Here is a 12,587-nt window from a genome sequence, read left to right as displayed (position 1 = left end):
AGTCAATTCTAAGGGGGGAGAAACAATTTTATTTTGACTGAATAGAACTGTAAAAATGTCTCTCTTTACTTACATTCCTAGTCATCTACTGCCAAAAAACACAAAATATTCTAGAATAAATGGCTAAAATTACATAGTGGCCTCTCTCAGACTAATAAGATTAATCTGTCTCATATTTTATTGAGTTATAGAAAACATCCTTTCCCTAATGGTTAATTTATCTAATTAACTTATATTTATGAAATAATAATGAGTATTTCTCTCATAATAGATGAGCTAAGTCGATTGTAATTGAGATAACAATGATATCATGAACTATTATTCATACATTTGGAGTTTTACCAAGTCTATTGTCTTTCACTTTTAAATGTGCAAGTCTTTTAAAGAACTCTAAATTACATCGTGTTTTAAGTTTACTGTCACTTAAATCATGATATAACAATGTCGTGTGCAAAAAAAATCATTGAATATTACCACAAATAGCTGAAAACCTAGATTCTCAGACACAATCATATTTGTTATGAAATCTTGGAATTTCAGAAAGTGATAGTCAATATCTGCTTCCATAAAGACCTGTGTAATGGGAATTATTTTCACTTCAAAATGTTTATAAACATTTAAAGATGTAAAATATAGCATATGTGCAGAAAAATACATTACAATGTACATCATGACGCACAGTTACTAAGTGAGCATTCGTGGAATGATCAAAGCTTGGAAATAAACCATCACAAGTACCTTTGAAGTCTCACTCCACATATCCATTGCCCATTAGTTTGAGAATTTCTTCATTAAACATTATATTAGTTAATTTCATCTCCATTATTGTGTATTGCTTTAATTTGTTGACATTTTTTTTTACTTTATAATATTCATTTGTTTGGCATTTTACCACAAGTGTATTTATTCATTCTACTGTTGATGGATATTTGTGTTATTTTCAGTTTGTTTACATTAAAGCCGATGCTTATACATATTTTCTGGTGCACATATAATGTTATTCCTCTATGCTATACACTCCGGATTGGAATTTCTGAGTTATGAAGCATGGATATGTTTACATTTAATAGATCATGTTGCTAACGTCTCAAAATAGTTGTATCAATTCCTGTACCTACCTGCCAACAATGAAGGGGAATTTCTGTTATTCCATATCTTTGTTAATACTTGATATTTTCAGAGTTTAAAAATATTTTTCCAATCTGGAGGATATATGCAGTAGTTGGTATCTTAGTTTAGTTTAAACTTCATTGTTTCCAGAAAGTTAATGAAGTTTATTATTTTATCATGTGTTTATTGGTCATAGGATTTTCTGTTTTGTGGTCTGCCTACTCACAATTTTTCCTCCATAATCCCATTTCATTTTGTTTTTATTATTGATTTGCAAAAGTTCTCTGTTCAGGGTTTAAGTCCCTTATTAGTTATATATGTGGAAAGTGTTATCTCCCATCCTGTAGTTTTTCTTTTCATTCTCTTTCTGATATCTTTTGAAAAATATAAGTTCTTAATTTAAATGTAGCTGAACTCTTTTAATAAGCCCGGCATAGCCTAAGGACCAAAACTGACAAGAATATTACAAGAAACAAAATTATAAACCGATCTCTTTCAAGAACATTGATGCAAAATTTCTTTTATTTTTTAAATTTTTTAAATTTTATTTTAGGGAGAGAGAGAGAGAGAAGCAGAAAATCCTGAGCAGGCTCCATGCTCAGCATGGAGCCCAACATGGAGCTCGATCCCACAACCCTGGGGACATGAGTGAACCAAAATCAAAAGTCAGCCGCTCAACCAACTGAGCTACCCTGGCATCCCAATAGTTGCAAAAATTCTAAACAAAATCCTAATAAGTAAAATTCTGTGCTAGGGGCTTTGAGTGGATCTACTGGAAAAGGGCACAAATGAACTTTTTGGGGACCATGAAAATGTTCTGCATTTTGTTTGTGTTGGTTGTTAAATGTCTTCTACATGCATTTGTCAAACAGATTTGTACAGTTAAATTTGGTGAATTTTTATTTACCTCATTAAAGTGGATTAAAGATAATTTCAAAAAACTTGTGAAAGCACATTTTCTCTCTATACATTAGAAAATAGCATAATTAAGCAACATTTTAAGGCTGCATTGGGAGTCGTTGGTAGAGGAATACCAGAACTGGCAAATTTCTGGATCTCCAACTTGGTGCTATTTTCATTCTACCACATTTCTTTCACTTGTTAAAAATTCATTAAAATCATTGTTGATTATTTCAGCTAAGCAATACACCCATAAAATTAACTGGAGAATATAATAATTCTGCACATTTGCTACTTAATTATATTGGCCAAGATGAAGATCATTACCTGTTTTAAATGGCCCACATACTATTTCACTGGTAAGAGAGATGAGGAAATCATCCTAGATTTCACACTGTGTTTGAATTCAGCACCAAAGAATGGATGCTAGACTTAGTGCTATTACTTGTTTCGACAGTGTGGAAGCTAGTCTTAGTAGAGATAAGTGTTTGTACAAATCCCATGGAAAGATTTTTGGTAACTCAGCCCTTGTTGCAACACCTCAATCTTTTTTTGTTTTTAATTGGAGTTCATACTCATTGTCAGTAAGAATTTTTATAAGGAAGAAAGAAAGAAAGAAAGAAAGAAAGAAAAAAGAAAGAAAGAAAGAAAGAAAGAAAGGAAGGAAAGGAAGGAGGGAAGGAAGAAAGAAAGAAAGAAGAAAGAAAGAAAGAAAGCAAAGAAAGAAAGAAAGAAGAAAGAAAGCAAGAAAGCAAGAAAGAAACAAAGAAACAAAGAAAGAAACAAAGAAAGAGAAAGCAAAAGAAAAAGAAAGGGTAAGAATCTAACACACCTAGCACTGCATTAAGATTTTAGTGTGCCAGAGGGGCGCCTGGGTGGCTCAGTCGGTTGATCCTCTGACTTCGGCTCAGGTCACAATCTCATGGTTTGTGAGTTCGAGCCCCGCATCATCGGGCTCTGTGCTGACAGCTCAGAGCCTGGAACCTGCTTCAGATTCTGTGTCTCCTTCTCTCTCTGTCCCTCCCCTGCTAGTGCTCTGTCTCTCTTGCTCTCAAAAATAAACAAACAAAAAAATAATAAAAAATAAAAAAAAAAAGACTTCAGTGTGCCAGGAATTGTGTCTCTACAAGTTTGAGTAAATTATCAAAAGATGACACTTCCGTACATCTGGTAATGCAGAATATGCCATAAATTTCCAGCCAGTGCTATGAATTGAGATTCAAGTCTTCTTAAATAAGCTTGTTATTGGCAGGATGCAATTGTATAACTTAGAATTTGCTCTTCTGCAGCAGAAATGATATATTAATTGAACATGCAAGTTTATGCTCAAAACCAAGCATTTTATTCAATGTTTTAATTTCTTTCAATCCAGCCTCAACTATATTCAAGACGCTGTAAGCAACATGAAGATGAATAAACCTTTTTTTTTTTTTTTTTGGCCCTGTTGGAGATCAAGCTATATATAAATGCTAAATTAAAAAAAAAACAACACTATAATTATAGTGGCACAAATAAAGTGCTGTAAAGTCATTAAAAGATGTTGATATTCCATATCTTTGTTATTATGAATAATGTTGCAATAAACATAGGGTTGCATATACCTTTTAAAATTAGTGTTTTCATGTGGGGGGGGCAGTAAATACCTAGTGGTGCAATTGCTGGGTCGTAGGGTAGTTCTATTTTTAATTTTTTGAGGAACCTCCATACTGCTTTCTACAGTAGTTGCACCAATTTATATTCCACCAATAGTCCATGAGGGTTCCTTTTCCTCCACATCCTTGTCAACACTTGCTATTTCTTGTCTTTTTGATACTAGCCATTCTGACTAGTGTGAGGTAACATCTCGTTGTGGTTTTGATTTGCATTTCCCTGATGAGTAGTGACGTTGAGCATCTTTTCATATGTCTGTTGGCCATCTGTAATGTGTCCTTCGGAAAAATACCTACTCACGTTCTCTGTCCATTTTTCATTGGATTATTTGTTTTTTGGGTGTTGAAATAAGTTCTTTAGATACTTTGGCTATTAATCCCTTACTTGATATGTCAACCAATAGATGAATAAAATGTGATATATATGAATATATATATATATAAAAATGTATGTACATATATATACACATATATGGTGATTACATATACACACATACATACACACAATGGAATACCACTGAGCCATAAAAAAGAATGACTCCTTGTCGTTTGCAAAAACATGGATGGAACTAGAGGGTATTATGTTAAATGGTATAAGTCAGATGCAGACAGAGAAAGACAAGTACCATATGATTTCACTTATCTGTGAAACTTAAAGAACAAAATAAACAAACAAAACAAAAACAGAAACAGATTTAATCAACACAGAGAACAAACTGGTGCCTGCCAGAAGGAAGGAGAGGAGAGTGATAGGCAAAACAGGTGAAGGGGATTAAGAGGCATGAATTTGGTTATAAAATAAGTCAGGGGAAAAAAGTACAACACAGGGAATTCAGTCACTAATAGCGCAATAATATTGTATGGTGACAGATGGTGACCACATTTACTGTGGCGAGCCCTGAGTAATGTATAGAGTTGTTGAACCGCTATGTGAAACTAACAGATCACTGCGTGTCAACTATAGTTCACTAATAAAAATAACTTAAAAATTTTGAAGATGTTAATTCTTGCTGGTAGGATCAATGACATATAAAATCCCCCGATTTTCTTTTTCTTGAAGTTAAGCTGTGCATACACTATCAGAATATCTTTGTTGTTAGAAGCCTCCCATTTCTCCTCTTGATTGAGGTAGATAAATGTTCAGCAGCTACCTTAGTGCCTGGCACAACATAGGTGTTTCAAAAATGTCCATCTCCTCTTCTCTGGCCAGTATGCCCAAAGGTGGTTCTGGCTCTACTAAGGGGAATGTCAGCCTCCTGAAGAGTTGCATGAAGGAATCAAAACTCCTCTGTTCTTGAAACCAATTTAAGACCATTCTTCTTTACTTGGAGCATCCCTCTGCCTCTTCATGCCTCTCCCCCCATCTCCCACATATACTTATATATAGCAAGAATCTCCATTTCCCAGCTAGGAACTAACTAATATTCATTAAAAAGTATGAGTACCAACGCCACTTATAAATGTTTTGTATACACTATCTCCAGATGAAAAATTAAGTTGTCTCAAAGACACACACAAGAATATACTTTCATTAGAGAGGAGCAGCATGGCATAGAATAAAGGTCAAGAATTTATGTCCTGGAATCAGCCTGGATTCAAATCTTAGCTCTAATACATTCCATGTGTATGTGCTGGTGAACAAGTTAACTTACTTTTTTTGTGCCTCATTTTTCTTGTTTGTAAAATGGGGATGATAATAGCACTGTTGAGGGCTGTGGTGAATCGTATTTTCCAAAGATTGCTGGAATAGCATCTCCATCTCACATGTTCTTACAGTGTGATTTTGCCACTTCCTGTCTAAGAGTTGGAATCTATATCTCTTCTCCTTGTTCTTGGGAAGAACTCTTTAACTGCCTCAAGTATGACACAAGCAGAGCTATGTGACTTCCAAGAATGGGTCATAAATAGCTATACAGTTTCTGCCTGGCTTTCCTGTGGGATGCTCACTCTTAGATCCCTGTCACATAGGAAGCCTTGACATGTAGGTAATCTAGAAGACGGCCTTAAATGAGCCACTATTCAGTGCCAGATATGAAAGTGAGGAAACCTTTGAGATGTCTTTAGCTCAGGCACTGTCTGGCTGCAACTGCATGAGAGATCTTGAGTAAGAACCACAGAGTAATTTGAGCCAATGTCCAAAACCATAAAAGATAATAAAATGATTGTTGTTCTTCTAGGCTGCTACATTTTGGCATGGTTTATTGTGAAACAATACATAATTGATACAGATCGGCTGACAACAGCTGGTGGTGGCCTCTTCCTGTACCCTGGACTTCCTCACAGCATGGTAGCCAAATTTCAAGAGCACATATCTCAAGAGTGCCAGGTGAAATCTGTGTCACATTTTATGACCTCCTTTTGGAAGCTGCATTGTGTCTCTTCCACTGTAGTCACAGACTCATTCATGTTCAAGGGAAAGAAATACAGATCCCACTTCTCAATGGGATGGCTATAAGTGTTACGTTGTAAGAGCATATGGAATGAGATACTGTAACCATCTTGGAAAACACAATCTCCATAAGAAAGATACATAAATTAATCTGGAGTACTTTTTAGAATAATGCCTGGCACGATTTAATGAACATTGTTTACTATTGTTATTATTCCAAAAGTGTAATCTAGGATTAAAGGTATGAAAGGAAAAACAACTTGAGTATAGGTAAGTCAACCGATGATTAAAACAGGAATAAATGTGAACTGTCCCAGACATCCCAGGATATAGTCTCTCCATATTTGGCTCTCTCCCACGTCCTGGTCCCCTTTCCGCCTCCGTGGAAATAACATTATTATGAAGTTCATGAGCAGCCATTTAGAATTTTCCTCTATATTTACATCTGTAACATTATACAGTTTTGTTTTTCATTGGATTTTTCCCAAAATAGCACATTGCAATGTACTAATTTGCAATCTTCTTTTTTTCTTGTTTTGATCGTTTGTCTTTATTGTTTACCTAGTCACAGCTTAAGACTTTTGTCATGCTAGTATATAAAAATCTGCTTAATTCCATAGTTCCACTGCTCACTGTAATGGCCATTCATCTTTTTCCAATTTTCCATTTTATAAACAAAGCTAGGGTTTTCACATTTTCAATTTTAACAGTCTCCCAAGTTGTCCACCAAAAGGGCTATGCCAACTCACATTCCCATCTGCAATGCAAAAAGCATGTATTGATTTACACTCTAGTTGACAGTTGATATTATTAAACTTTAACATTTTGCCTATCTATAAAGATCAAAAACTGATAAATCATTTTATCTTAATCCATTTTTCTTTTAGCAAAGTAGAACATATTTTTATGTTTATTGGTCTCTTATTATCTGTTTATATTTCTCACCTATTTTTCTGCTGAGTTGTTTTGTTTTTGGTTTATTAATTTTGAAGGGTATATATGTTATGTAAATTATATAACATATTCACATTTTCCCGGATATTAATTGATTATGTTATACAGGCTGTAAATATTAGCTTCCAAAGTAATAATCATTCTTTACTTTTAGTTTGAATTTAAGCTTGTCAACCTTTTCCTTTAGCTTTTGTTTTTTGTGTTTTGCTACTCAAGCCCTTCCTCTCCCCACCACCATAAACACATTTGACCATATTCATTACTAATACCTTAATATTTTTATTTAGGTTTATAGACCGGCCAAAATCTATTTCATTTAATGATTTGAAGCAGGACTCTTCTTCTATACATTTTCATTTTCCTAGAACATTGATCGAGCTCATCAGTTCCCACTGGTTTTAAATGCTGGCCTATATCACATGTTAAATTACCACCCATGCTTGAGTGAAGTTCTGGATTTTCCACATTTCCACAGGGGAAAGTTCAGAACTTCACTCAGCTATATATGATTAATCCATGTTGTCTTGTACTATTCCCGCTCTGTCACTATTTTAATTTTAGTTCTATACTCTGTTTTGGTGTTAAGATGAACGCATCATTCAGTTGCTTCTTTCCTTTTCAAGATTTTCCTGGTTATTCTTAAGCCTTTGTTCCTCCACATGAATTTTAAAATCACTTCATGAAATCACATACATTGTACGTAAGTGACGAATCACTGAATTCTACTCCCGAAACCAATATTGCACTGTATGTTAACTAACTAGAATTTAAATAAAAATTTGAAAAAATAAATAAATAAAACCATTTTATCAAGTTCCATGAAATATCTGGTGGAGATTTTGATTGAGATGTCACTTAATTTATAGGCTACTTTGGATTATTAAGATATTTACGATATTGAGCATTCCTACGTATAAATATGGTTTATTTTCCACTTAGTAAGTTTTTGTTTTAGATACTGCAGTAAAGTTTTATAGGTTATGTCATAACTTGTTACTCGGTTATATATTTATACTTTGATAAAGGCATTACTGCTTTTTTAAATGGAATCTTTTAAAAAATACTTACCTAATATTTTTTTGTTTGTTTGATGGAAAACTATTAATCTCTGTATGCTTATTTTCTGTCTGATTAGCTTCCTGAGCTTTTGCATTAGTCCATGTGGTTCTAGGTAAACGACTTTATTTGTTCCTTTTTAATCTACATGCTTATATACTTATTTTTTATTCCAATTTATATGCAATTTATCTATGGCCTTGGGTGTTTCCACCTATACAGGACTGAATTGAGATTTTATTTTTCTCTATTCATCTAAATTTTCTACAATAAATGATTATGTTTACGGTCAGAAAAAAATCCATAAGTATTGTTTTTAAGGAAGTACTCTTTGATAATTTTTCATTCTTCTTAAATATCCCCAGCTTTTAAAAGTGTATGTTGGACAGGATAATTATTTAATTAAAATTTTTTAAGTTTATTTATTTATTTTGAAAGAGAGAGCAAGTGCAAGTGGTGGAGGGGCAGAGAGGGGGAGAGAGAGAATCCCATGCAGGCTCCACGCTGTCAGCACAGATGCCTGACAAGGGACTCAGTCTCATGAACTGTGAGATCATGACCTGAGCTGAGATCAAGAGTTGAACGCTTAACTGATTGAGCCACCCAGGCACCCCTTCAATTAAAAAAATTTAATTCACTGCTTTCTAGTACCTTATTCAAATATTCATTATCATATTTTATTTCTTCTGTTAATTCTGGTATAAAAATATTAAACCTTAATAGCTGTTCTAACCGTTTATTTAAAGCTACTTTGTAAAAAAAAAAAGTGTTAACTTATTTTTGTTTTTTGAACACAAAAATGGAGCTTGTAGCCCATCTGGATTCTGAGGATGGTCATAATACTTCTTCCTGAGATTTAACTAGTCAAGCTAGCTTTTCTTGAACCATATCAGCAGCATTGAGGAAACATTATATTTGCATGGAGTTTGGTCTTATTTATTTGCCTTTGCTCTACCTAATTGCTCCCTTGTGTGTTTCATTTCAACCATTAAGTTCAGTGATTTACTTTAGCAAATTGTTTATGGAGAGTTATCAATGTCTTTCCCCAAATGTCCATTACTCTGGTTTATTTCTTGTCATCATGTATACCTGTGTGTGTATGTGTGTCTGTCTGTCTGTCTATATAAGATATACATAAATGTATGTAAACACATAGATTTAACTTATATCCACACATACATTACAGTGTACCAGTGTTTTCCAAATGGGCTTTCATGACTTCTCAGAGAACATCTGGGATCGCTTTCCTGTAACATTGCTTCCAAATATGTTGTGATACATTTTTTAAGTGGAGAGCCAATATTTCACCTTTAATTAAAAAGAATATCCTCACAATATTACAATAATCTAACAATGCCTTTGGGTATTTCAGTAGGCCTAAACTCTTACTGATAATCCATGCTTCCTTCATTATTGGTGATATGATGTTCTGTAACATGAGGTCATTTGATAGTTGTTTCTCTGAGAATGGGGTCCATGGATACATTTTACTTGTAGTGAGTATCATATCTGTTGTCTGATTTTTGGCATTAGTAAAGGAAAAGGGAGTATAACGTGACTGGTCCATTAACCTGTCAGAATTCTGTCCTGCCTGTGTCATCCTTAGTTTATATATTCATATAGTAGTGGTGAGCTATTTGCTATACCTACAGAAGTAAGATCTATAAAGTCCAGTTCCAAAAGAATAATGATTCCCTACTGGTAATTATGACTGTGGTATTGAGAGCTGCTTTTAGATAGAAGTGGCACTTTGGTTTATGGAGACTAGGCACAGTTAAATGATATGTCTCCAGATAGTAACCTTGAAAACCAAAATCTGTGTGAAACCTCTACTAAACAGACTATTCAATAAATGTTAGTAGCAATTGAGGACTATTGCCATTTTCTTTCCCTGAGTAAGTTATTTAACTTTATATATTTTCCCAGTAAGCTTATTTCAAATATTTGAGATCATTTCAAGTTACTTTCTATCATTTCTTACATTATTTAGCTAATTTTAGACTCCTAATGATCATCCTTGAGAGCACAATCCTATAGTTTTTTTCAAAGGTAAATTCTCTAATAATAACAAAACATTCAGACTTGAATTGGTTTTTCCTCAATCTCTTTCAGCATGAAGCGATTAATAAACTTATCTTAATGGAGTGGATTGGATGTCATGATTATTGATGCAAACCTTCAATCTGGGTTGTTCCAGGTTGAATAGAAGATTACACACACAATTTTCAACAAAATTCATATATAGTATGAATTTACATATAGTATTACAGGTATTGATTTTTATTCACCTGATTAACACATAGATTAAAAAACTGAAATCCATGTTCCTGTGATTTACTTTTTAAATAATAAAAGAACAGTGATTTTTGTTTTGAAATCCTCTAGTCTAGATTCAAATTGGCTATACTGTACAGACCGACCTGTCCTCTGGTGAGCTGCCCTTAGGACCTGGTGCACCCAGATCAGGTAAAAGGGGCTTGAACAGAGGAATGGCTTCTCTCTTTTAACTCTCCTCTGGTTTTCTCCCTTTCTTTGTCCACAACTTCATGTTTTGCAGTCTCTTCTCAAACACCCTTCAGCATCTGTATTTTATTCTAGCCTATTGCTTGTCCTATAATACTGCTGGTGTGGCCAATGGGAAAGAGTTGACATTAGGGAGCTGCTTCTGGCACAATGCCGGTTCCCAAAAGTCACCAAAATATGGTCATAGTAGGATAAGATCTGAATTATTACATGGCTCATATACGAGCCACATTATCAGGGGATTTTTGCTTTATGTTGTGTACTTTTTAACTTTAAAAAAAATCCTGAATACGTCAAAATCAAGAATATTCTGCTATATTAGATTATTTTTTTAATATGAAATTTATTGTCAAATTGGTTTCCAAACAACACCAAGTGCTCATCCCAACAGGTGCCCTCCTCAATGCCCCTCACCCACCCTGTATTAAATTCTATACTTTTGTTTTCCCATTTAGATCATTAATCAGAATGGAATTGTGTTTTGTGTACTGTATAAGGTAGGAATCCATTTTCTTTTCTCTTTTTTCCTCCCATGTGAATAACCAATCGCTCCAGTACCATTTGTTGATCATCTTCACGCATCTGCAGCACCACTCGGTCATATACCCTGTTGATCTAAAAATAATAGATCCTGTTCTTTTATATTGGTTTATTTATCCATCCATGCTCCATGTCACACTGCTTTATTTATCATATGTCTTTATAATATAACGTGATACCTGAAGAATAAGTGGTCAAACCTTCTTCTCTTCCAAGGTCATCTTAGTTACCAAATTGCTTTCAAATAAATGTTGGGATCATAGTCTCACTTTTACAAAAAAAATATACATAATGAGGTTTTGACTTAAATTCCATAAAACTTGTAGATCTATTTGAAAATAATTGAAATCTTTGCTGTATTGAGTGTCCCAACCAATTAACATAGGGTATCCATTTATTTAGGCCTACTTTAATGTCTTTTAATAAAGTTATACATTTTTCTTCAGGAAGGTTTTTGTGTATCTGCATTAAAATGTGTTTGTTGTTTATTTTAGATTTTTGTGGCTGATATGCTTCTAAAATTTCATTATCTACTTCTTCCATTATTGCTAATACATAGAAATACAATAATTTTCTACATTTATGTTTCATTGCAGAAACTTGGTAAACTATCTTATTAATTCTAATAATTTATTGTTTAGATTTTTCCATTTAAAAAAATCTTACCTAATGCTGGTATTGGTGCTCCTGGTTCTCAGACTTTTGGAGTTGGACTGAATTATGCCACCAGCCTTTCTGGTTCTCCTCCAGTCTGTAGATGGCAGATTGTGGACTTCTCAGCCTCTGTAACCATGTGAGCCAATTCTTATAATAAATTATCTCTCTATGTACCTATGTGTCTGTCTATCTATTTATCTATCTATCTATCTATCTATATATCCATCCATCCATCCATCCAATTGTTTCTGTTTCTCTGGAGAATCCTTCCTAATACAGAACCAAGTTCTTCCCCAAATCTTCCACATACGATCCCAGCCCAGGCCACAACTTTACTATAGTCTTGGGAGATTTTGAACAGAGAAACCAGACAAGGCTCGCCAGACTTCTGACATACAGAACTGTGAGATAATTCATGAGCTTTGTTTTGAGCAGCTAAGTTGTGGTAATTTGTTACACAGCAATGGAAAACTAATACACCCAATATTTTCTGATTTCTAGTTAAATCACCTTAGTCACATACTGTTATAAACTTTTTGGCATTTGTGGAGACATGTTTATGGCCCAGTGTGTGGCCCACTTCAGTAAATGTGTGGTGCATTCTTGACAAAAATATGTACTCTGCAAATGTTGTATGCGGTTACACACACACACACATAAACACATTCGTTTGGTATAACTTATTCATATTTTTCACATCTTCTCTTTTGTATTTTTTGAAGTTTGCTTGCTTCTGCCTGTTTAACTTATCAACTCCTTAAAAATGTTCATTAAAATCTCCCATTATGCTGGTAAAATTTTACATTATT

Source organism: Panthera uncia, chromosome B4 (genome assembly GCF_023721935.1).
Source record: "Panthera uncia isolate 11264 chromosome B4, Puncia_PCG_1.0, whole genome shotgun sequence".
Classification (NCBI taxonomy): domain Eukaryota; kingdom Metazoa; phylum Chordata; class Mammalia; order Carnivora; family Felidae; genus Panthera; species Panthera uncia.
Note: the sequence above shows the minus strand (reverse complement) of the source record.